The following is an 8,574-nucleotide window of genomic DNA, read 5'->3' as shown; positions in this document are numbered from 1 at the left end:
CCTCATGCTGAACATTTCATGAAAAATATGAAACATCAAACTTTATCCTGACATGAGCTTTAGCTTATGTTTGACTGTTTATCAATCACATCAGTAAAAAGCAGTAAAAGCCTATATATATGGGATATGGCTGTGTATAACACACACACACACACACACACACACACACATATATATATATATATATATAGTTGAAATTATATATAATTTTTTGTTGTGTTAATGTTCATCATAAATTATTGTTGTGCTTTAGTTATTTACTGTCTGTGTTTAGTGCATATTCACAATACAACTTACAAATTGACTAGCATACATCTTTGCCATGTCTTGTTCACTTGTTTATTTGTGCAATTTTGTGCAGATTGTACATTTTTATTAATCTATGTGATAATCTGATTAATCTCAAATAGCTTGTTTGAGTGACCCCTGTTTGCCAATGTTCAACTTAATTGGACTTCTTAATTAACAAACATGTTTATCTGTAATTTTGTAGACAATAGTAATGCTAAAAATATATATGCAAAATGCAAAAGATGGTTTTGGCTTAAACACCCCCAAGGGTAGACAGGTCTGTGGCATGAGGAGAAATAAATAGTAAACTTGTAGAGATTGCTTTGCTGTGGGATCAGATGTATCAGTGTCCCCAAAGGTCCAGATATTTGAAGCATGGCATAATTCCAAACAAATCGCTCCAGACTGGTAATAGAGATTCTCCTAATTCCCCTTGGACCGCAAACACTAGTAACGCTGCTGCTACGCACTTTGGGCCATCCTTCAAAAACCCTAACCAGGAGGGACTTGTTTGCTGTCTTGCTTTCCAGCCCCCACTCACATGCTTACATGCTCACCCGCTTCAGCCCGAGTGGACTGAATTATTCATGCTGAACTTAAAATGTGTTCATCATGTTTCACAAGTCAAATGGGGAGTTTTGTGAGAGAGGCAGGCAGAGAGAGAGAGAGAGCAAGGGATATATGTTTATGAAAATGTAAAGAGACAAAACAAATTTTTTTTTCAACCAAATGCTTATTTGACAGAGTGTTCTAACAAGAAGTCATGTCAACGATGAGCTTCAGAGGCATCTCGATATGCTAGATCACAATATCTGTGCTAAAAGTTTATCTATAACCTGATAAGATGTTAATATAGTAGTGTGATCATAAATTAACCTTGAACAGCGATATTGCTTTAGCTTGAAACAAAGACTTTTAAAACAAAACAAAGCTTCACAAGAGAACGTGTCTATGGTTACTTTGGCTTAACTGTTAGGAGTTTTGGTAGGCCAAACTGACATGCACACAAACCATTTCTGATGTTGAACATTTCACAAGACAGGCTTTTAGGCCTGGCAGCATGACAGTTGAGGGAATAGGCTGTGCAGGAATGAGGGGGGGGGGGGGGGGGTTGAGGGGTAACCATGCAACTTTAAATAGACAACACAATGTAAGAACAATTTGTTTTTTTGAGAGACATAGAGAAACAGACAGGCAAAAGAAAGTGAGTGAGAAAGATGTTCCATTTTCTTTTCACATTTACAAGCCAAGCGATGAGGCCACTTTGACATTCTCCAACCAAGATCTGTATCTTTTCGTTAAAACCTTTTTTTTTTTCATGCTTTTTACAATTTAAGATACTGTGGAAACATTATGTGTTAATTTTAAGAGATCAATTTCAGTGGGATGAATTAAATCTGATGTGCAGTTAAACGTCAAGTGTAATCAAATATAAGTGAATATTAAGCAAAAGGCCAGGAAACACAGAACATTTCTCTTAATGTTAGTGTATGGTTATCATTTGGTTATTTTTATACAGGAATAATAAAAGTTCCCTTTTTTAGGAACACTTTTTTTAAACCTTTAACTAACGTTTCCAGAACATTCTGGAAACCCCCAAAAATGTTTATTAGGAAAGCTGCTTTTTCACTATCTAAAACATCTGGATTTGCCACCTAGTGGCTGTCATAATGAACATTCAGTGTGCTTGTGAAGTCGCTGTGTTTTTGTTTCATCGCCAGTGAAGGAATGCCACAGCAAGAGCATTTTCCCAGCTTAGTGAATATGGTGGGTTGACTCAAAAATGAATGAATTGTAACCAATGTAGGAAAAGTGACCACCGATACTTATAGGCTGCCCAAATTTACAGTGTTAAATAACAATTACTTCTGTCTTTTCTATTCATATCTGTTAATTATACAAAAGTAGCATGTGTTTAGGACAACCTCTATGTGTTTCCTGTGGAAATGACAACTTCAGCATGCTTTATCATGGAATTTTTTCACAACAGAATTAATTATTGAATGCTACAAAGTGAATAATGTCATTAAACTGTCAAAAGAATAGAAGTGTAATAAAATGAACATCTCTGATTTTTTAACCGCAATGTGACAGTCCTCTAACGGCAATTTGGTTTGCTGACTTTGAGAGGACCCGGTTGAGTTCTTTCCCGCTTCTCTAGCAACAACAGAAAAGGCAATAAAAAGCATTCATCAAAAACCCTCAGTGAGTGGGGCAATTCATTCAGAGGCCAGGGAAGAGAAATATCATCAATATTTGACATTGTTTTATGGAGAAGCCACTTGACCACAAGCAATCAATTACACAGCTCAAAAATTGTGTGCATTTCTTATTTTTGGGGGGTTGGCTGTTGTTGTCAGTCATTTCACACATATTTTAGCCAGACCATGGCCATTTTGCCATAAACAACGTAGCTCGCATGCTAATCATGGCAACAAGCTCTCGGCGTAAGTGCGTTACAGTGATGTTGGCGGTAACAGCGGGTTCCCGTGAGGATACGACGACTGTGATTTGTGGCTGTGGAAGACTAATGAAGTGGTCGGCATGCCACCATGCTTCTTTTGCAAGATCAATTCAGTAGCATGTTTTATGAATGATGGAGACCTCCTCAGGCCATCCATATACCTGAGCCTCCGTGTCACTGCGGGCCCCCTCTGCACCAGGAGGCAGGGAAGTGGCCATCCTTCTTGTTTGCAACACAATACATTATTGCAAGCAGGCTGCATCAACACTAACTGCTGAGAAAGACAGAAAATAGTTAATGACTTTGTGATCTCCTCCTGGAAGCACTCAGAAGGACCTCTCCGATATATTCCAATGCACTTCGTAATGGCAGACAGCCCTTTAAGATGATAGTCATTACCTGAGTCTGGCTAGCAGCAGGTGACTGCCGTCTCTGGAGAGCACTAGCTTTTAACGCTAAATGAATTCAAAGAACGATTTTTAGATATTCGCTTCTCTGACCTTTGATCGCTCTGAGATGGAGATTTTATGCATGTGTTTGTGTAATGAGAGAGGTTACCATATTTAATTCAACTCTGCATTCACAAGTTTTGTGGGGTAATGGCATGTTTGTCTGGGTGATTAAGTGCTATCTCTGTCTCAGCGACACTGTTGAACTATCAGGCCAAATGTCAAGTCTCTAGGCCTTATGGTTTAGTCTGCATGGTCAGCTTTAGGGCATAATAATAATAATAATAATAATAATAATATAGAATCGGGTTTCAGCGTTTCACACTTGAACCCCTAAGAAAGTGCAAGAAGGCAAAAGAGAACAAGAGTAAGAGAGACAGAGACAGGAGAACAATACTTGCACTTTTAATCTGAACTTTGTGATTGATTGACTGGGGTGGTCTTTAAATCAACCCTGCTCCGACAGTAGTCTTATTTTATTATAATCCACGTGTCAGAAGTGCGCAGGTTATGGAGACGGTGACAGGAGAGAAGCACCTCTGCTAGCTACCAATCGAGCTGAGACACTTCTGCCTCAATATGAGTTTTTTTTTTATATATATATATTTTTTTCATGTGCCTTCTCATTTCACTTCAGAATGAGATGAGAAAAAAGCCTCATGAGTAGATGATTGTTTCAGATATTCAGAGAGGAAAAAGCAGACTAACTTATCAGTAACCGTAATCGAATGGGATGATGGTGTGCCAATAGTGGCTGCCTAGACATCGCAGAGGTGTTTAATATTAGACGTTTCTCAGGTACATTTTTCTACAGAGAAGAGAGCACATCCTACACAAGTTGGATGCAGGTGACAATGTAACAAATACAGAGAATATGGAGAGTAAATATCTGCATACTTAAAATTGTATTTAACAAACATGACATTTTGATTGCTCAATTTTTCAAGTAATCTCTTAAATGATTACCTTGTATTTTTTAGCAATGAATGAATGAATGAACACATACATACTTTCTTTTTATGGTTTTCAGTTTTGTTGGATTAAATAGTTGTATATTTGAAAGTCGACTATTTGGGTAAAAAGTGGTTTAATAAATAGAGAACTGATGCATCATTTAATAACATGGTTATTCTGATCAAGTGTTTACTTATATTTTACTCCAATTTATATTCATAGATTGTATTTATTGCCATATCACAAGTAATTACATATGCTGACAAATTTAGCCCTATCATTTTGGCTTTAATTTTACACTGTATCACTTTAGTTCCCCTGAGGGCCTTTTGCCCCAGGCTCTAGCTACCCTTAAATGTGTGTGTGTTTTAATCAAAACAAACATCTTTAAACCTTTCTTTTTTGACAAACTGTGTTGCTCCATCAATATTCAATAAAAAGAAACTACTTTTATGATCATTACATATTTTGTAACCCAGATTTATATATATATATCATTTTTACTTATCATATGTCTCATTATAATATATATGTATTACTTTTATCATTGCTGTTACCTACTGTTTCTTCCCCAGTTTCCCGCTGTTACCCAAGTTTCGTCACATGGTGTGCCCGCATCATTTCAGTCTATTGTAATTCAGAATGAATTGAAATACATCACACCAGATTGTCTCAGTCTAGATGTGTATATCCCTGCAAAAATTTGGAGTCATGCTTGAGTTCTCTTTCCCACCTGCAGAAAGACCATCTGTTCTTCATATAGGGTGACCTGAGCATATCAGTGCAATTGAAAGCAAAGCGTTTTGGTAAGGATACATAAATAAACTTCAAACAAACATGCATTTTCTCCCTGTGATATTGTGAACATACACACAAGACCCCATACCTACAAAGTAATTTACAGGAAATCGTTCAGTGCAGACATTCGGACACCCACAAACACACACATTGGCTTGCAGATGCTCGCAGACAGGCACGCACACAGCTGAAAGTAGTCTCAGGGTGAGATTGACCATGAGATAACTCTGCAAGAAAGAAGCCCTCTCTTGTTCCCTTGAGTGTTCTACATTTATTTTCCTTTATATATTATTCAAGTTAAAATAATTGATTCAGGATATTAAATCAAGATGTTGGAAATCAATCCAAACACTGTCTCGGTCTGGATTTCATTATAGTGATGTGACTGTGACTGGTTAAGCAGATTTTTGCTTCACAGACACGCTGGAACAGTTACGTGGCATCTGATTGGCTGTTCAAACAATGTTTTTATTCACCACTGTCAGAGCACTTAGATGTAATCTGATTGGATTGCAGAAATATTTTGGCATGAATCCAATTGGATGGTCCGAGTGTCACTTAAAATGAAACATATTGTTTTCATGAGCTAAAAACCTGTAAGTGGTTCCCAGAGTTCATTTGTATTGCATATAGTGGAGACCAGATGTCCTAGTTGTCACATTTGGGCATTTTTATAAAGGCTGTATCTCAGGTTTTGAGGAAGTCCAGTTAAGAGAAATTTGTATTTTCTTTAGCAGTCAGGCGTTTTGGTTTTGAGCATATAGCTAAAGAACTCTCGTAAAATTTGATTAATTTCTCTGAATGTTATTGAATGTTATGTTATTAAAATTCAATAAATAAAAAATGGCAGGTTCCATTGTGGCAAGATAACATGCACTAAACTGTGTGTTTTATCATATCACTGTTTTTTTTGCTGCAAAAAAAGTAAAAATAAAAATAAAATAAAAACACGCTCTGCAGAAACATTCACTGGAGTAAAAAAAAGTATGCTAACTAACTCTGAATTTACACAGCTTTATAAGCTATACAGTATCAATCTATAGCATATATGTATAGTATGAACAAGCTGTCAAGGATTTCAAATCTCCAGACCTGTGTATTGTATCATTTATGCATTCTCCTTCACTGTCTCCCCATGAAGACACGCCGGCTACTGGCTTTATGGGAAATCTGCAATCTATCCTAAATGTCTGCCCAAATCAATACTCTTGTGAGATGACACCACAGTGGACTTATCATGTTTTATGTTGATGGCTAGCTAATTTTGGAATGGCGACATGTTTCTTCTCCTCCACCGACAGACATGGTATAATTTTGTGGTAAAAACGTCAATCAGGCGGCAGGACGCTTTGGCCTGAGGAGGCTGGATTCAGGGTGAATTTATTGATGGAAAATGTATCTATATACTGTTTGAGACACTCTTAACCCCAAATTTGGATATTGGTGATAATTCCCGGTTGTTAAAGTGACAGCGCGCAGTGGCCCTCCGCGAGGCACATAATGTACGAGGTCGGGTCTGGCTATTAGTGTGCAGTATTTCACACACAGACACACACATGGGGATGAGCTGCGAGAGACCTGAGTCAACAAAAACACACACATACACAATAACTAAGAGTACATACAGAAATACACACACACACACACACACACACACACACACACACACACTAAAGTATAGTGATTGCCAAGGGACCTACATGAAGAATGTGGGTATATTACAGACAAACATCTTAACAGCAACCACAAAGTCGTGCTTTCTTTTCAGAGTTATGCAGTTGCGCTAAAGGTTAGCTGTATCTGAGCTATCTGTGTGGTGCAGAACATATCAATACTAGACTGCACTGGATCCGTGTCTGGTCAATTGCTTTCATCTGTTTAATTTCATAGATTTGTCCATATTCTTTAAGATAACTTTCTCAAAGCTCTTTTGAAAATGACAATCAATATCTGTCCCAGATTTCAAAGTGAATAATTGCCCTAATTAATGCCAGTTTCATATTGATAGTCTGGTCTTGAGTTCTGTGAATTGTCTGGATGCTGCTTGCTTTGTGGGTTTGCGGCAAAATGTTTTGGATGTTGAAGTGTGTGTAAATGAGATGACTATCCAGGGGTGAGTTTCCCAAAACCATAGTTGCTAACTAAGTTAGCAACTTTGTTGGTTGCAATGCAATTTCCCATTGCCAACCAGCTAAGTTCCTAACAGGTTAGCAACTATGGTTTTGGGACACGCACCCCAGGTCAGTGCTTGAGAACACATTTTATCTCTCGTACACTTAAAAATACACACAAATGAAAGCATAAGCTGGTTTTCCGATCACGTCAGTAGTGGTAGTTAAAGGCTGTGACACTGAGGGAGCTGTCAAAAGGCTCTGGACTTATTTCATGTAAGGTACCCTAGCCATTAGCTCACACTGACCTTTCCTGCAATTTCCTTCTGTCAGATTCACAACACTCTCCTTTGTAGTTCATGTGTGTGTGTGTGTGTGTGTGTGTGTGTGTTTGTGTGTGTGTGTGTTTTTCGTGTTTTTCATGATTGCATGTGAGATTTTTTAATTATTTGAATTCTCCAGCCTGTGAAAAAAAAAAAAAAAAAAAATATATATATATATATATATATATATATCCTCAACCACATAAAACCACATAGACATGTTTTCTACTCTTTCCAAACATATCTGCTTACATGCCAGAAAGCGCTATCGCAAACCAGATGCAAACATGCATATGTGTCTGTTCTTCTATTCCTTAGTAATTGGGAATTAATTCAACGACCATCCAGAGAAATTGATAAAGAATTCATGAAAAGAAACAGAGAGTCATTAAAAGCAATAAAGAGGGAGGTTATGATGGCATCAGTGGCAGAGAGATGGAACTGGAGGGGGTGCTGTTTTTAACTGCTTTTAATAATTAATTATAACAGTTTGTATACTGTTCAGCCAGTGCTATATTAAAATGCATTTTATTTATGTGTGACCCTAGTCCAAAAAAAAAAAGGGTCTTAAGTCGCTGGGGTATATTTTTAGCAATAGCCAAAAAAAAATATTGTATGGGTAAAATTATCGATTTTTCTTTTATGCCAAATGTCATTAGGATATTAAGTAAAGAACTTAAATTAATTTTTGATTAGTAATATGCATTGCTAAGAATTATTTTATTTTTTTTCACCCTCAGATTTCAGATCTTCAAATAGTAGTATCTCTGCCAAATATTGTCCGATCCTAATAAATCTTAAATCAATGGAAAGCTTATTTATTCAGCTTATTTCAAATCTATATTTCGAAGAATTGACACTTGGTTTTGTGGTCCAGGTATTTATTTTATTTGATCCAAATGTATTATTTTTAATTTTTTTTTTATGTCATGGTGTGTGTCATTAATGCAAACGATCTCTCTGATCATGTATATTTTCAACAAATATCAAAATACTAGAATAATCAGATTGAGGCACAATATGCTGCTATACACATTTATGATCATAATGTACTATATTTTCATGGTGTGTCATTATTTAAAAATATCTTTCTATCCATGTCTGGTCAAATGCCTTCATCTTTGTGTTTGTGTGTCTGTCTGTGTGTGTGTGTGTGTGTGTGTGTGTAACATTTATTATAAAAC

The sequence above is a fragment of the Carassius carassius genome, chromosome 2 (assembly GCF_963082965.1).
Source record: "Carassius carassius chromosome 2, fCarCar2.1, whole genome shotgun sequence".
Taxonomy (NCBI): Eukaryota; Metazoa; Chordata; class Actinopteri; order Cypriniformes; family Cyprinidae; genus Carassius; species Carassius carassius.
The sequence above is the reverse complement of the archived record's forward strand: the minus strand, read 5'-3'. Positions refer to the sequence as shown.